This window comes from Chelonia mydas, chromosome 6, assembly GCF_015237465.2.
Source record: "Chelonia mydas isolate rCheMyd1 chromosome 6, rCheMyd1.pri.v2, whole genome shotgun sequence".
Taxonomy (NCBI): Eukaryota; Metazoa; Chordata; order Testudines; family Cheloniidae; genus Chelonia; species Chelonia mydas.
In genome coordinates, this window is record NC_051246.2 from 74,487,121 (window position 1) to 74,504,840 (window position 17,720).

The window sequence follows — 17,720 nt, forward strand, 5'->3', positions numbered from 1 at the left end:
CTACAACCTGCTGAGCCAAGAATCCTGATGCCCAGTATTCCATTAAATCTTTCCCAATAAACTTGGGAGAATTGACAACCTGTAATTCTCTCTCTCTCTCCTCCACCCACACACACATACTGGGCAGGAAGGGCACAAGGTGGTCAAAACATTTTTTTTAATCAAGTTTTCTGAGCAAATAACGATTTATTTATTTATTTATTTATTTGGAGTCTGACTCATGATTTTTGAACTTTTGCTAATCTGCCAATATGTCTCAATCTTGGTCTACTGAGATCAGCTTTAGGTACAGAAGCAGTTTAGTTTTCATGCTGGTTCAATCCTTGGTTTGTCTTCTGTCTACAAGGATACCACTTAGTGGCAAATGTGGTGGTATTTGTGATCTGGATACATCTGCAGAGAACTGTACTAAAACACCAACTCATGTCAGAGGCTACCAAACGTTAGACAGCTAGTAGCTACTTTAGGTCATTACCAGCCTTGGCTAGTTTTGAATATGTCATCAAGAGATAAATGCACCAAGACACCATGCAGTGCTATTTCTGCCCCTCTACTTGTTTTGTTAATCAAGTGCCTGATAGTGTTCTCGGTGCTGAGAAGACACAGTCCCTGCCCCAAAGTGCTTACAATGCAAAATTAGATAGGAGTCAGCCCCGAATAGTGATTAATGTGACTTGGGAAGTGGGGGGCATAGAGAGCAGGAGCTTGAAGATACAAAAGATGGTCCTATAGGTACTTAGGTTTGTTATGTGCACATCCTGTTGGTCCCACCTGCTCTGCAGGTATGTGCCTTTTCTTTTGTAACCTGTGTTCAGAAATGGGCTTCATACAGGTGTCCAATGTGAGCCAAGTGACCAGAGCCTTGTTACCAATTTTTCAACAATACTTTTCAAAAATTTCTCCTGCATCAGAAATTATAACATTTCTGCACACACAAATTACGGGTTCTCCTTGAGTCATACTGCTAAAATGTCCATGCATAATAATGGGAATGTGGCTGAGCTTTTTTAGCTCTGAAGGAGACAAATATATTGAATATTTTGAGACCAACATATTACTCATTAGAAGTAATCATGTAATGACTGAGAAACAGGTGGCTCCAAATCTTCACTTATTGGAAGAACTGAGACAATACCTTTAAATCTAAAGGAAGTGTTTAATAAATCAGTGTTTTGGGAAGGTATTTTCCTGAAGCTTCTATTTTTTAGGAGCACAAAGTTTTCATTCTGATTTAAAGCCCTATATTTTTTTTCTGCTGCCTGACCGTCCTGCTCTGAGGTCTCCATGTTACCATTCTATTCAAGTCCTCTCCTCTCTGTAGATGCTAGTCTTTCCTTCTTACTCAGCAGTTCTGGATGTTCCTTTCTAGCTGACTAGAAATCCAGATTCCCCTTCAGGCTCCAGTTCTGTAATAGGTCTTTTTTTCTCAACCTCCCGTTCTGTAATTTAGGCTAAAACAGGACTCAATGTTTTTGTTGCTTTGGTCAACCACTATCCAGCTGTCCTGTCTTGCCAAAGTCTCTTATAAAAATTTCATAAAATCACAGAAATGTAGGTGTGACATTATCCAGGGAACAATCTGGACAATTGAACAGCTGTGTCCCCTTAATTCTCTAGCCTGGATTGCCTTTTACACTGCTTTGCTGTCAGAACATATACAAGTGGCCTGCTCACACAGCCTTCAGCAAGCAAATTCACTCCCAGATAAATACATGAGCACTCTGAACATTACTCATGAATTACATAAAGGGCGACACCCACAAATTCTTAGTTCCAGCCTTGTCCCCCACAGAAATGTGTGTCTTGTACTGTCCGGCACACTACTAAACAATGCAAGCTCACAGAAAGTCTGTCATTTCATCAAAGGAAAATGATATATGCACCAGCCTTGTTATCCCAAATGGAGTTTCCCCACACTCTCTAAATCAAACATACTGGTTAGGATAAAACAACAAGAAAGATATTAACTATCTTTATTAACTACAGAAAGATAGATTTTAAGTGATTGCAATGATGATGCATAAAATTCAGGTTTGGTTACAATGGAAAATAAAAGGAAAACACAAGCTAATACCTAACTTAACAAGCTAAGTGATCTTAAAAGCAAAAGGTTTTGTTTCACCATATACAGTAAATTTCATAGGCTGCTTTCAGCTTGGGGCCTCTCCCTATTAGCTCAGTTCTTTGAGAGTCGTTGATGTCATGAGGAGAGAGGTGAATGGGAGGCCACTGTCTCTCATTCTTATACCAGTCTCCCCTCTTTCAGGATTACCCCTAGCTGGGGTGCAGGTGACAAGTAGTCTCTTGTGGACATGAGGTCTGAACCATCCCTGTGATGAAATATAAATTTCTTCCTGTGATGAAGTGTACATTTCTTGTGTACACCTTCCCATGTGGCTGGAGAATGGCTGCTTAACACCTGGCTTGGGTGCTAGTGTGTCTTTCTTCCTTTCTGAACAACTGGTCCGGGCCTGCTTTCTTAACCTTGGAGCATGTTATAATAATGATACATTGCAGAATCTTATAATTTCACACACGATGTTGATACACACATTTTACCAGGACAATAATTATCAGCAGATTATGACTTTTCAAATGATACATCACTAGGCATAACTTTTATACAAAGTATCATAGTCTTGTAAAAGTGGGCAATAAAATAGTACAGACCATCACAGTATGACTGGAAGGGACCTCAATACATCATCTACTCTAGCCCCCTACGCTGTGGTAGGACCAAGTAAACCTGGACCATCCATCCCTTACAGGTGTTTGTCTAATTTGTTTTTTAAAACTCCCAGTGATGGGAATTCCACAACCTCCCTTGGAAGCCTATTCCAGAGCTTAACTACCATTAGAGTTAGAAAGTTTTCCTAACATCTAACTTAAATCTGCTTTGCTATCTTGCTGTGTGTATTTTCAGTGGACATGGAGAACAATTGATCACTGTCCTCTTTATAACAACCCTTAACATATCTAAAGACTGTTATCAAGTCCCCCTCGGTCTTCTTTTCTTAAGACTAACTATACCCAGGGTTTTAACCTTTCTTCATAAGTCAGGTTTTCTAAACCTTTTTTCATTTTTGTTGCTCTCCTCTGGACTCTCTCCAATTTGTCCATTTCTTACCTAAAGTGTGGCACCCAGAACTGGACACAATAGTGCAACTGAGTCCTCACTAGTGCAGAGTAGATTGGGACAATTACCTCCTGTGTCTTTCATACGACACTCCTGTTAATGCACCCTAGAATGATATTGGCCTTTTTCACAGCTGTCTCACATTGTTGACTCAGATTCAATTTGTGATCCACTATAACCCCCAGATCCTTTTCAGTAAAGGATCTACCACCTAGACAGTTATTCCCCATTTTGTATTTGTGCACTGATTTTATTTTTCCTTCTAAAGTGAAGTACTTTGCTCTTGTCTTTATTGAATTTCATCTTGTTGAATTCAGACCAATTCTCCAATTTGTCCAGGTCATTTTGAATTCTAACCCTGTCCTCCCAAATGCTTGCAACAGCTCCCAGGTTGGTGTCATCTGCAAATTTTAGAAGCATTCTCTCCACTCCATTATCCAAGTCATTAATGAAAATATTTACTAGTCCCAGACTCAGGACTGACCCTTGCAGGACCACACTGGATACATCCTCCCAATTTGACAGCAAACTACTGAAAACTACTCTTTGAGTACAGTTTTTCAACTAATTGTGGAGCCACCTCATAGTAATTTCATCTAGACACATTTATCAAGTTTGCTTATGAGAATGTCATATGGGACTGTGTAAAATAGTAAAAATAGTAAAATAAAGCAATATCATTTACTGCTTCCCCCCATCTACGAGGCCAGTAACACTGTCAAAGAAGAAAATTAGGTTGGTTTGGCATGATTTTATTCTTGACAAATCCATGCTGGCTATTCCTTATAACCCTATTATCCCCCAGGTGCTTACAAATTGATTGTTTAATAATTTGTTCCAGTATCTTTCCAGGTATTGAAGTTAGGCAGACTAGTCTATAATGTCCTGGGTCCTCTTTGGTCCCCCTTTAAAAGACAACTATGTTTGCCCTTCTCAGTCTTCTGGGACCTCACCTGTCCTCCAGAGTTCTCAAATATAATTGCTAGTAGTTCTAAGAATACTTCAGCTAGTTTCTTAAGTACTCTCAGGTGTATTTCAACTTGACTTTCGAACTTGAATACATCTAACTTATCTATATATCCTTTAACTTGTTCTTTCCCTATTTTAGCTTGCATTCCTTCCCTCTTGTTAACATTAATTGTGTTGAGTATCTGGGAGCCATTAACCTTTTTAATGAAGACTGAAGCAAAATAGGCATTAAACACCTCAACCTTCTTGATGTCATTAGCTCTCCTTCCCCACTAAGTAGGGGACTGTGACAGAGTGCTGAGATCTGGATCAGCACTCTGATCACTGTAGCCTCAATTAGTTCCCCAGTTCGAGCTGATTGAATAATTAGTGAATCAGGAGAGACTGTGGAGGAAAGGAACTAATTAGCCCTCAGCTGAATAACCTGATAAAAAGACAGTAAGGCAGTCTTACAGGAGGGAGGACAGGACTAGCTGAGCCTCGAATGAAGGAGCTCCCTAGAGAGAAAAGGGGGAGACCTCCTTTCCTCCTACTTCTTTCAATCCTTGCTAGGGCTCTAGAAGTTAAAATGGTGATATTGTACCCTACTGGTGTTTGTGAACAGGTTTAGAATAAAATATAGCCAACACATAAGACCAAAAGTGGGTCTGAGGAAGTTCTGGGGCATCAGAAGACTGGGACAGAGCGTTGCCCTGTCACAGAGACCTATGCTTTCCTTTGACATTCTCTTGCACCTAATGTATTTAACAAACGTCATCTTATTGTTTTTAATGTCCCTTGTTAGATGTAATTCATTTTGTGCCTTAGACTTTGATTTTGTTTCTACATACTTGTGCTATTCTTTGTAGTCCTCTTTAGCAATTTGTCCATGTTTCCAATTTTTGTAGGATTCCTTTTTGATTTTCGGGTAATTAAAGAAGCTCCTGGTGGAGTCATATTGGCTTCTTGCAATTCTTCCTATCTTTCCTTTGCATCAGGATAGTCTGTAGTTGTGTGTTCTTGAGAAACTGCCAGCTGTCCAGAACTCCTTTTTCCCTTTGATTTTATTCTCATAGGAGTTTACCTATCAGTTCTCTGAGTTTGTTGAAATCTGCTTTTTTAAAAAATCTCGTCCTTATTCTGCTGCGTTTACTCCTTCCTTTACTTAGAATCATGAAATCTGTAATTTCGTGATCCCTTTCACCCAAATTGTTAGTAACATGTGACCCTTAGTGCTGGTAACTTCTTTAAAGTATCAGATTGAGGAAGCTGATGTTTGTCTGATTAAGTGCATAGCAAATCATGGAAGGGGGTGTTTTCTCACTAAGCAGAGAGAGATTTGCAACTTCTGATGAAATTTTCAAAAATGATGGCCTTTCATTTCCCCAACTCCTTCTGTGCCTCAACTTCCCCTTAGGGGTCTCTCTCTGAGTTCTCAGTATAGTGATAGAGAATCTTTGTTGTCTGTAGCAAACTTAGTTATGCTCTTCCTATTACATTTCACAGAATACGTTTCTGCTCCTACTACCCGTTCTGTGTACTTCATACAGTCTCCTAGAAGATATTAATACAAGAAAGAGCCTTTTTCTAAAACCACTGACTATGGCCTTTGTTCACTGATCAAGACAATGCAATGTCCTACATAAGGCAAGCCCTACTTTCTAAAGAAAAGTAGAAACTGCAAGAGAACTGGGCATCAGAACTCTATCAGGATTGTATCACCAGCTCTGTCACTGATTCACTTTGTGGCTTAGGAAAGTCACTTAAGCTCAGATGTTTCAGAAAAGTGTGTGTGTGTAATTGTGCCTCTAATTCACATGCATACTTGCTATGATTATATGTGCAATTGTGGTAAGTGCATGTAGAACTGAGGCACACAGGTATACAAATGATCTTGAAAATCTAGGCCTTAACCTCCTTGTCTCAGTTTACCCATATGAAAAATGGCTGTGAAAACATTTAATAATGGAATTGTGAAGCTTCATTAATATTTTAAAATGCCTTGAAAGCCTAGGCTTAAAGGAAAATCATTATTATTTTTACTTCTGCTACTATTTACCATTTTGTTTAGCAAAATATCTTTATCTATTCTTGGTGCACTGAGGTTCAGATTCAACATGATGCTTAATGACTCCTGAGAGCTATTCAGCCTCCTTAATCTGCATCTCTCAAGAAGCATCAGCCCATTGCAGGAATTAGCCTTGCACGTTTTGGAGATTTTTTTTTAAGTACCATATTCGTGTACCTGCAGAAGAAAACAAATTATACACAAAATGCTAATTCTGTGAACAGCACAGTGAGGGCCAAGGCAGAAGAGATGTGGGTAACCAGCAACATCTGATACAAAACTAAACACAAATTAAGCCTTTGCACAGCAAATAAAAATTAAGTTAATAAAAGGAACCAGAACACATCAACCCCCTTCCCTCCACCCTCCCCCCCCCCCCCACGCCCCCGGTTGTTTTTTTAAAAGGTCTGACTTTGAAGTGAATTACTGTTTCCAAACCGAAGCAGGTACATTTGCATCAAGCAGAAGCATGAGAATAAAGTCAGCAGTGAAGCAATATTAAAACTGAAGATTACAGACTGGAAATTGGGCTCAATGTAAAATCTTTTTTTAAAAGTTACTGTAACTATAAGCAAGAAGTGAGTGCCAGAGGAAATGAGAATTTAAGAAAATGCAGACATTTTGGCAGGGCTGCAAAACTGAAGGCTTTAAGGGAAGAAAACTCAGAGAACTGAAGGAAATATTAGTTGGAGAAAAGATAGAATTGTAGAAGCATCAAGCTTTGGTGAAAGAAATACGCCTGTACCCAATGCTTTACAATCAAAGGCACATACTGCATGAAAGTAGGCAGCCCTGTCACCAGCTGATCAGGGGGGAAAATTTTAAGTGCAAGATTTTTTTTTTAACCATTTGAAGACTAAGCCATTCTGTACCATACAAACACATATGCACATAAAGAGAAGCATTCAGGGGAATGGTAAAGGTGGGGGGAATCCAGTGATTTAAGGGTTAAGCTGTTGAAATAGTTACCAGACACCATTTCTGTAGAAATGATGAAGTTGAGATTTAGAAGATGTTGAAAGAATTGTGATTCTGAATGGCCAAATACACATTAGTGCCCCTACCTCGACACAAATAAACCACAGCTGCCTGGATAGCATAATTCCCCATGGCCTGAAACTGTATATGTTATTCAGAAGGATCTTCAAAAATAGAAGGAGAACAACGTGAGAGTCGCAGGGAAGCCAGGGATCTAGAGCTGACCCAGCAGGCTGCCACTCACTGCCTGTGCAAGAAAGCGGACATGGAGCCTACCTTTATCCAATGAAACGTGCATTCAGGGTCTGATCCTGCTCTTGTAGATGCTCGCAGCAAAACAGTAGGTGCTCATATGCTACAGTGATAGGCACAGTGTAGGAACCTTAGCAGAATACAACTCCCATTGACTTCCAGGAAAGGTGGGTTGCCCCTTGTTTAGGTACTAGTAGGGTGCCCACCCTTGTGGGCATGGAAGGTGGAGTGGTGGGTATCTGGCCTTACCTGGGGCCACTCCTCAGTCTTTAATATGAAATCTTTAATCATTCCAGTCTCTGTAGTTAATGAATTGCTGAGCTGTGCACTCAGTACTCCCCTGAGGCACCCATTTCTTTGCTGCTACATGGTTGAGAAATACTCCCTGCTCAGTTCTTTATAACATTTATTTATTATTCTGGTTTAGTCTTTAACTACCCGAGCATCAGCCCATCATTTACCAGCTGTCCACTTCCAAAGCTGCACTCTCTTCACTTCCCAGCACTGCACCCACAATGTATTCTCTCCTTATGGGCTGTAAGCGCAGCCCCTGTCTTCGGTCTTATACAAAGCAAACATTACACACTAACTGCTACTTTTGACCTTTGCTTCTGGAACAGACATCTCCTGGCTGACAAACCAGACACGGAAGAAGAACACATTTCACACCTATGCTAAATCACATTTATGAAAACTGGTGAGTCTCTTGTTTGAGTCCAGCCAATTATAAGAACTCCCACTTCAGCAACTAGTTCAACCAGATGGTATACAACCTACTCCAGCACAGGACACATTCTTTTAAAGAACAGATTTTACATGAATGTTGTTTGTCAGTCTGGCACCTTTCACATCTCTGCAAGCTGAGTCCTTCCCACAGAACAGCAATGACAAAGGCAAGCTTCCCCACAGTGACCTGTCAATATGCCTCAACCCTGACTTGGAGGGATCACCTCTAGTGAAGAGGGTGAAGTTTAGTCGCCATGTCTATTCAGTTATTGTCTTATTTTCTGAGACTACACACAAGACTTCCAGTTAAAGTCAGTTGTGGTGGTGGTGGTTGTAACATAGGAACAGCTGTTCACTAGGAAATGGACTGCAAATTTTTTCACATCAGATACTAGACAGCCTTCGGATGGTATAGCAGTCTAGGCCAGATCTGAACTAGCAATCTAAAATGAAAGACTCTATATTCCAGCCCCAGTCGCTGAAGCTATTTGGGTTTGCTAGTGAACTTATCATAATGCACTGGCTAAAAATGTATTGTACAGTTGAGCTCCATGGTAGAGAATCAAACCTGTTCAGTGGCCTGTCACAGACACTATGCAAACAAAAGAGAATTTCCTTTGGTCCAAATGGTAGATGCCTGTGCTTTTGGTCCAGACTTCTTTCCCCACTATTGTGCTAAGTTCCTGGATGCCATGCACGTGACAACCAGGATGCAATAAGTGGCCACAATTTTGTAACATTAATGAGAAAAGCAGTCACTGAATATGACATGTACAATGATGTCCCCTATATGCAGCTTGTAAAGCACTTTGGGATCCTTCTCAACCAGGGCAGACATCATCTGTGCAGGCCCACTAGGTGTTTGCTTCAACCCACCAGCATCCTCTAACTTGTGTTGACTGAGTTTCTGCCAAATGGGTCTCATATAAGTCCCTGTGTTGGTCAGACATTTGGGGATGCAAAGAAACTGAACCCTGTAGCTCACTCTATGCAGAAGGATCCCAAAGCATTTTATAAACTGTTCTGGGTGGCTTGTAACATCCGGGATAAAATTCCACCAACTGAGGGGTGGAGGAGGCCCAGAGGCAGGCCCCCTATTTCAGGGCTTCATCAAGTCTGTTCTGATGTTGGACTCTCAGGCCATCAAGCCTTTGCGGTTGCGCAGGAACGGACCAAATGGCGAACGATTGCCGTGGCCGACTCTCTGGCTAAGCGCTGAAGAAGAAGATATAAGGACTCACTATCTGTATGCAGCTACCTCTGGGGTGGTATCCAGTAGCCATTCTGTGTAGAAATGTGCTAACCCCTTCAGAAATCTTGCCCCCACAGACCTCCTGATTGTCTCCCTCTTCCACTGCCACAGATGGAGAACATAAGAACAGCCATCCTGGGTCAGACCAAAGGTCCATCTAGCCCAGTATCCTGTCTTCCGACAGTGGCCAATGCCAGGTGCTTCAGAGGGAATGAATAGACCAGGCAATCATCAAAGGATCCATCCCCTGTTATCCACTTCCAGCTTCTGGCAGTCAGAGCCTAGGGATACCCTGAGCATGGCATTGCATTCCCTGACCATCTTGGCTAACAGCCATTGATGGACCTACTCTCCATGAACATATCTAATTCTTTTTTGAATCCTTGTTATCGTTTTGGCATTCACAATATTCCCTGGTAATGAGTTCCACAGGTTAACTGTGCATTGTGTTTAGCAGTATTTCCTTCTGTTCATTTTAAACCTGCTGCCTACTGATTTCATTGGGTAACCCCTGGTTCTTGGGTTATGTGAAGGGGTAAATATCACTTCCTTATTCACTTCTCCACACCATTCATGATTTTCTAGACATATTCCCCCCTCAGTCGTCTCTCTTCCAAGCTGAAAAATCCCAGTCTTTTTAAGAGCTACCTTCACTACTCAGGAGAGTGAGCGTCATTTTCAGTTCAATTGCATGTAGTCTTTAATGTGATACACATAAAGACTTTTGTTGTACTCAGGGATGAATTGGCCGGCACAAACAATGCAGGCAAATGCTAGAGCAGCTTATAGTATTAGTTTTCAGAAACCTGTATCCTTTGTCCAATTACCACTCCCTTCCACATACATATTTATAGTTGTCTCTAATGGAAATGCATGTGCAACGTGGTTTGCTGCAATGTCTGAGCATAAAATCTTCTATAAAATACATTTTTAAATCATTTTCCCCTGCTTTCATTCTTTCGTCTCTTTTGTTCAGTCCTATACTATTTCCCCCTTTCCTTCTAAAATCCATGTTGGTGTGTCTTCCTTTTTCTTTCCGAGCCTGTTTTCACTCAGTCCAGTTTTTTTTTCTGTTGAGGTTAGTAAAGTGTTCCCTCCTGACTTGCTATTTCTAGGGCATCAAAACCCATACTAAGCAGTTATTTATTTCTATTTTGGTTTATTTAAAAATAGATCTAGAGCCCTGGGTGCACGTTTAAAAATTAACTAATACAATATACAAATTAGGACCAATGTCCAAAATAATGTAATGTCCTCCCCAATTCACCCCAAACTAGGCTTCCTACATGACTCAGTACAGCCCACCTGTCCCAACCTATCCCAGAAAAAGCATGGGAAATAAAGTGAACTTGCAGCATGCATGAGCTAAAGGTCAACAAATTTGGGCTCAAGTGAACCAGTGGGAGAGGCAAGTTATAGGGCTTGTTTACACTGGCAATTTACTGTGCTGAAACTTTCTTGCTCAGGGGTGTGAAACATCACACCCCCGAGTGCAGCAAGTTTCAGGGCTGTAAAGCACCTGTGTAGACAGTGCCCCAGCGCTGGGAGCCACGCCCCTCGTGGGGGTGGGTTTTTTAGCGCACTGGGAGAGCTCTCTCCCAGCGCTGCACTGCGACAAACACAAGCCACGTTAAAGCGGGGCCGCGGCAGCATGTTAGCATTGCCAGTGTAGACTAGCCCATAGACTCTACCTCACAGAAGTACCCCTGCCCCCAGACCCCTCCCAGTTAAACTAGGAGGTATGTTGGTACCAGCATCTCAGATAATCTCAACCATTGCAGTATCACACATCGGAGAGGAACCGAGGATCTAACCGTTCGGGGGCTTATAAAGCTAAGAATAAACACTTCAAATTACATCCAGAAATGAACAGGGAGCATGAACAGTTCACATAGCACAAGTATGATGTGCTCCACACAGGAAAATACCGGTAAACAAATGAATGGCATTAGCTACTACACATATCTGGGCAGACTGCTCTGGCCTGTGGAAGAACAACAACACAGGAAGCAGCCCTTAGGAGAGTTGCAATGTATAAATAGCTCTGCTGACAGCACAACAAAGACTCGGCTGTGCTACTGTAGAGCACAGCCAACCATGGTATCACTGTGTCACTGAAACAAAACCAATGTGTTACCTGACGTGAAACCGTACCAGGAGTGGGGGCGGGGGTCAACCGGCAACCGCAGCTACAATTGCCAAACAGCACTGCAAACAAACATTACCCCGGCAATGCAATGTAATGTCTTTCTGGGGACTCTCATAAGGGTAGATGCTATTGCAGGGCAAGATGAGCCCATGTGCACTTCTTGGGATTGTTCCCAGTTGATGTAACCCTCCCTTTCTTTCAGCTTGGACAGCCAATTGTTCTCATAGCTCCTGAAAGAATAGGAGTCAGGACCCCATCAGCAGATTTCATATGCGTGCCATGGTATTGATTGTTCATACACAAAGTGTGCAGGGTGGGAAGTGGTTGCTGATAGTGCTGATGAGCATGATTGCTGTTTTCACAGTAGGAGGCGTCTTACCAGTTTTGTTAAAAAGAACAAGACACAAATGAAGACATGGCCTGATTTGGCACTGCCCTGCACCTTCTGTGCTCATTTACACCTGTGCAAAGTGGCAGTAAAATGCTCCTATTCCGATCTGGCAGCACACGCCCCGCCCCCGGTCAATGATGAATCTGGGCCTTCGGGCTCAACGCCATTCCTGTTTTAAATCAATGGGAGTTTTATCATTGACCACAATGGAAGGAAGATCAGGCTTTTAGTTTAGCATTAACAGCTATTTCAAAATCCTCATGCTTTCCAACAACTGAAAGGCCCTTACAAAAACCCAAACAAACATTCACACATGCAACACTGGAAGTCGGCTTGAGTTACAAACACAGGAAATTAAATACAAAACTGAGTTACAATAGCATAGAGGATCTGACTTAAATCAACCCAAACAAGGGCATACACAGTTCAGGTTGCCACTCTGTCTCCCCCTCCCCCCAAGGGCTTGTCCACATACAAACATTGTAGCACTTTAGATAATCCGCATACTGTTGCTACAGATATACCAGTAAAAGTGCTTTTATATGGTATAGCTATTCCCACTGGGGCCGGGTAGTAAGCTATAGCACTCTGCGGGTGTCTCTATACTGCTGCCACCACAGCGGCACAGCGACAGAGCCGCCACTGTGCTGCCGTAGGGAGCATCTACATTACGGCGCTACGTCAACACAAGGCGGTTGTCCATCAGTAGAGTTAACCCACCTCTGACGAGCAGTAGCCATGTTGACAGAAGAATTCTTCCATCGATTTAGATACAGCTACACCAGGCACTGGTTTGGCCTAACCACAGCGCTCAGGGCACAACATTTCTCACAGCCCTGAGTGATATAGCTAGGTCAATCTAATTTTTAATTGTAGAGTAGGCCTCAGTCACCTTTATACCAGCGTAACCGCATCCACGCTAGGGGTTGTCCTGGTATAACTATATCAGTACCCAAAAAAATCACACCACTAACCAAAATAGCCATCCCAGTACAACAGCTGTATGCGTAGACTGGGCCTTAGTGCCTTCCCCTGATGTGCCCTTAGACGTTATAGCAAATATACTAGTGTCCTGTAACATCCCCTACCCTTCTGAGCCCCTCCCCCCAAAATCCAAAGACACAGTTGGGTAGAGTTACCACATTTCTAATTGCTGGTAACCGGACCCTGAGGCCCTGCCCCCTGCCCTGCCTCTTCTTCCAAGGCCCTGCCCATGCCCCCACCTCTTCTCTGAGGCCCCACCCCTTCTCTGTCTCTTCCCCAGGCACCTGACAACCATAAGTGGCACCTGGACACAGAAGCCAAAAACCAGACTGTCTGGGTAAAATGCAGACAGGTGGCAACCCTACAACTCGGGTCAATTAAAGATAGAGTGTAGCCTCAGCTCTACATGTCCTGTCTTGTGGTTTTCTTTTAAGGCAGGAACTTAACCTAGCTTAGAGTTTGTATTTTATGTCCTTAGTTCTAGGCTACACACTTGCTTTTCTCCTTTTAGCTTCGATGAGACAAAACCAATCAAACATTTCATATGAGAACGTTGTTATGAGATTTCCTTTTATTACATTGTGCCACAATTCGGCAACTAGCTACCAGAGTTATCTGAGGCCATACTACTAAAAAAAGACTCACAAGTTCTGAACATTTATCTGGAGCCCTGCATAAGGTCACATGTCTACTCCAGCAGAAGGGCTTGCAAAGTTAAACAATGTCCCCTCGCTTGCTCTGTCTGAGTAAATACAGACCATATTGGAGTAAATAAACAGCCAGGCAGTGTCCCAGACAATGGGCCTTGGCGATGAATTAATAAACTCTGCCTCTTGCATTAGCAGAGTGTGACTGGAACTGGCAGCAGTCCCTGGCTGGACTCCAGAAACGATTATTACTAGACAGAGCCAAAGGAGACTTGGCACGAAGCAGGGCCCACAGCTGGAGATTAGGTAACAGAGTCAACGCTTTACAGAGCTGCCAGGGCGTTGGTCACCCTGTTTGAAAAGAGGGTCAAAATTTTGTTTTTGTGGCTCATATTCACATATACTGCCTACCTCCAAAACTCACACTGATTCAAGCTATAATTCTCAATGGATTTTTCTTTGTAGAACTGGATCTGTCATGCCAAACCCATAAAGCTACCAACACTACTGCTTAAACAAAGCATTATGGCATTCCCTGACATAAATGTGCACCATCCATTTTCTCCCTGCCAGCTGACATGAGACCCCATTTATCCCAAGGTATCTGATGCCCTTTAACGCAGGGCTGTGCCATATTGCAAAATGGGTGGTGTCTCCATGAATACTAAGACTATGTCTTAGTGGGGAAAAGGGGTGGCGAAGCTCCTTTTTTTTGTAAAGAAAAGCTTCATCCAGGCTGGCCTCTTGCTTCCTGGGGCTGACAGGACTTGGAGCACTACAGAGGCATTCGGATCAACCTCTGGGGGAGGAAGCACCTTGTATGAGTCTGCAGTGATCCTTTCTTACTCATCTAGGAGTGGTGCTGTCGGACAATCTCTTGAGGAGAATCCCTGGCCCTCACAGCTGGAGGAAGGTCATCCCAAGGCACAGCCTTTAGGAAGGGAGTGGTAACTTGTAAATATGGAGAGCAGATTGCGAATCCTTAATAACAGAAGGCCCTCCCTCCCCCGACAAAGAAAACTGTGTTTGCAGCTGAGGTCTTTGCAATAAGTTATGAACATTTTACCAACACCAAATATATCTTCCACTGAATCAATACTTACACACATGTGAGTAAAGACGATGATACTGACCTCTTCTGTAAAGCACTTTGAGATCTAAGAATGAAAAGTTTGATGTAAGAGCTAAGTATTATTGTTATTTTTTTCATGTTACATTTCACACACTGGAAAATGTAGGGAGAAAGTATGGGACAGAGGCCTACTTCTTCATGAAGTCATAGAGCAAATCTTAAAGCCACTTCTGATGAGGGGACGTTTGTGTGCAGCCACCTCCGTGCCAGGACTTAGAGAAATAATGGTTTTGTGTGTATGTAAGGGAGGGCAGTTAGTGGACTGCTGATCCCAAACAGAAGGAGCTTCTAAGCAGAGATGTATGTGCCAGTTCAGTTGGGAAAAGAATAAACCTAAGGGCACAAAAAACAGAAATACCTGGTTGATGCAGCAGTGTTCCCTTCTTTTCTTACCATCTCCTAGGAGGACATTTGAACCAGTTTGGTGGAAACAGGAATAGGAAGACATGTTAAAGGAGCTTTTCTCTTCTTTTGACAATCTGTAGGGAGAATTAATCAGCAATTCTCATAAATGGTGCCCTGAACCTCTCTTCATCCATCCCTTACTCCAAAATGATCTTCTGTCTTTTGGTCATAACTAGAGAGAGGCTCAAACTAGATCCTGAAATTGAAATCCATCTTCTTCCATTCACATTTTGGTTGGGTATATATTTGGATTCTTGCATCAAAATCACTTTTGATTCCAGATTTTGATGGTTTTGGTTCCAGGTCAGATCCAAAACCAGGGGGCCTATTTTCTGATGTGCTTCTGGTGTGGCCCAAGATGGAGAAAATCTCACAAGAACAGCTGATCTTCATGAGATTGCCAACATTTTGGGTTGAAATCTCACAAGAAGGGTTTGCAAGTATTTGATGCCATCAAATCCAAATGCTAGACCTGGCTCAGCCTCTGACTCTAATCTAAACCATATGCACTGCAGAGCTGAATATCACAAGTGTGGCTCATATCTAATCAGACCACTCCTCTCTTCTACTTTTCGCTCATTCTCTTTCATGTCCACAGTCTGACATGCTTTTCCTGCTCTCCGCATTTCTTCTTCTTGTATCTGGTATCTGTTTTTCTCTTCCCTCCTGTCCTCTAATTCCTTCTCTTCTTTTTTGCTACCCCACAATTGCTACCCTTTTCCCCCTTCCCTTTTTCCTTGCTCCCCAGTTGTTCCAGTCTCCCTTTTCTTTCCCCCCGCTTTACAGTACATCTTTATGCTTTGTTCTGATAAAGAGTGGGATGCAGCTTATAAGATTTGTTTCTTGGATACAGGCAGCACTATTTTCTTATGGCAATTCAGCTTCACTGAAGCCGAGGGATGGTCACTCTAAACAACCCTGAAAGTAATTTTTTTAAAGCTACATTTTACTTCGGTGAACATGGTGCTCATTAGAAAAGACTAAACTGAGGGAACTAAAAACTGATGTGTTCTATTTAGCTGCATAACACGTGGCAGCACAAGCTTTCCCCACACCAACCTACTTAAGAGTATCCCAAACCTGACCTGGACTGACCACCTCTAAGTAATAATACCACCTAGCCGTTATATAGCACTTTTCATCAGTAGTTCTCAAAGCACTTTACAAAGGATGTATGTTTCATTATCCTCATTTTACAGATAAGGAAACTGAAGCACAGAGCAGTGCATTGAACCCTGCCCTCCTGATTCCTAGTCCACTGCTGTATGCACTAGGTCACACTGCCTACCCAGGATCATATTATGACCATGCTCATTCACAGGGCCCTACCAAATTCACGGTCCATTTTGGTCAATTTCACCATCATAGGATTTAAATCTGAAATTTCATGGTATTGTAATTGTAGGGGTCCTGACCCAGAAAGGAGTTGGGGGGAGGGGTCGCAAAGTTATTGTGTGTGTGTGGGTGCGGAACTGCTACCCTAACTTCTGCGCTGCTGCTGGCGGTGGCTCTGCCTTCAGAGCTGGGCGCCCGGCCAACAGCCACGGCTCTCCATCCACCAAGCTCTAAAGGCCGCATAGAAGCAGGGCCGTCCCTAAGGGGGTGTGGGGCCCAGGACAACCCCCTGCTCTGGCCTAGGCCTGCCCCCACTCCAACCCTTCCTCTAAGTCCCCACCCACCCTGCCTCTTCCTGCCCTGCCCTGGCCCACCTCTCCCGGCCCCCATTCCACCCCTTTCCCCAAGCCCCTGCCCCGCCTCTTTCTGGCTTCCACCCCCTCCCCCGAGCGACGCCGGGAGCCATTGGGGTAGAGCGGAACGGGGCAGGCTGGGTCTGGGTTGCTCGTTGTTACCGGCACCAGGCCCCCTGCTAACTCCCCAGGCTGCCCTGGACCTTACGTTCCGAAGCGCAGGGCCCCCCAATGCGCTGGGCCCGGGGCAATTGCCCCGGTCAGTCCTATAGATGGGACGGAAGTAAGGGTGGCAAACCATGACCCCTCTAAAATAAACTTGTGACCCCCCACAACTTCCTTTGGGGGCAAGACCCCCAATTTGAGAAATGCTGGTCTCCCCTGTGAAATCTATGTAGTATAGGGTAAAAGCACACAAAAGACCAGATTTCATCCGGGGAGAACAGATTTCACGGTCCGTGATGCATTTTTCATGGCTATGATTTTGGTAGGGTCCACTCATTCAGTAGTTTGTGTGCTGAGACTGCAATCAAGAATCCAACTTTGTGCCAATTTGTGATACGAGCCTCTGTCCACTACGAACTTCACTAAGGCCACAAACCTATTTTGAATTGCTCTCTGCTCAGTAACGAATGAAACAACTTTTGGTTAATATCGACTTTAGTTGAAGACAAATTGACCCCCAATGGCAAAAAGCCCTATACCCTTTTTATCAATCCCCTGAGCTATTCAATCCCTTGAAAGTAAGGGAGTGGAATTTTGTCTCTTATTTTTAAAGTTAAATACAAAAGAATTGCTTTCCGTTAGCCAAGAGATAGATGTTGTTCTTTTCCTTAAATAACCCCCAATTTGATAAACATGGGCACTGCCTGCTGGTGCCTTCAAAGAGCAAGGCCTAGAGAGAAAACCCAAGTGGAAAATGAAATTCAGAAGAACTAATAAAACATTTTCTGAAGAGTCTGAA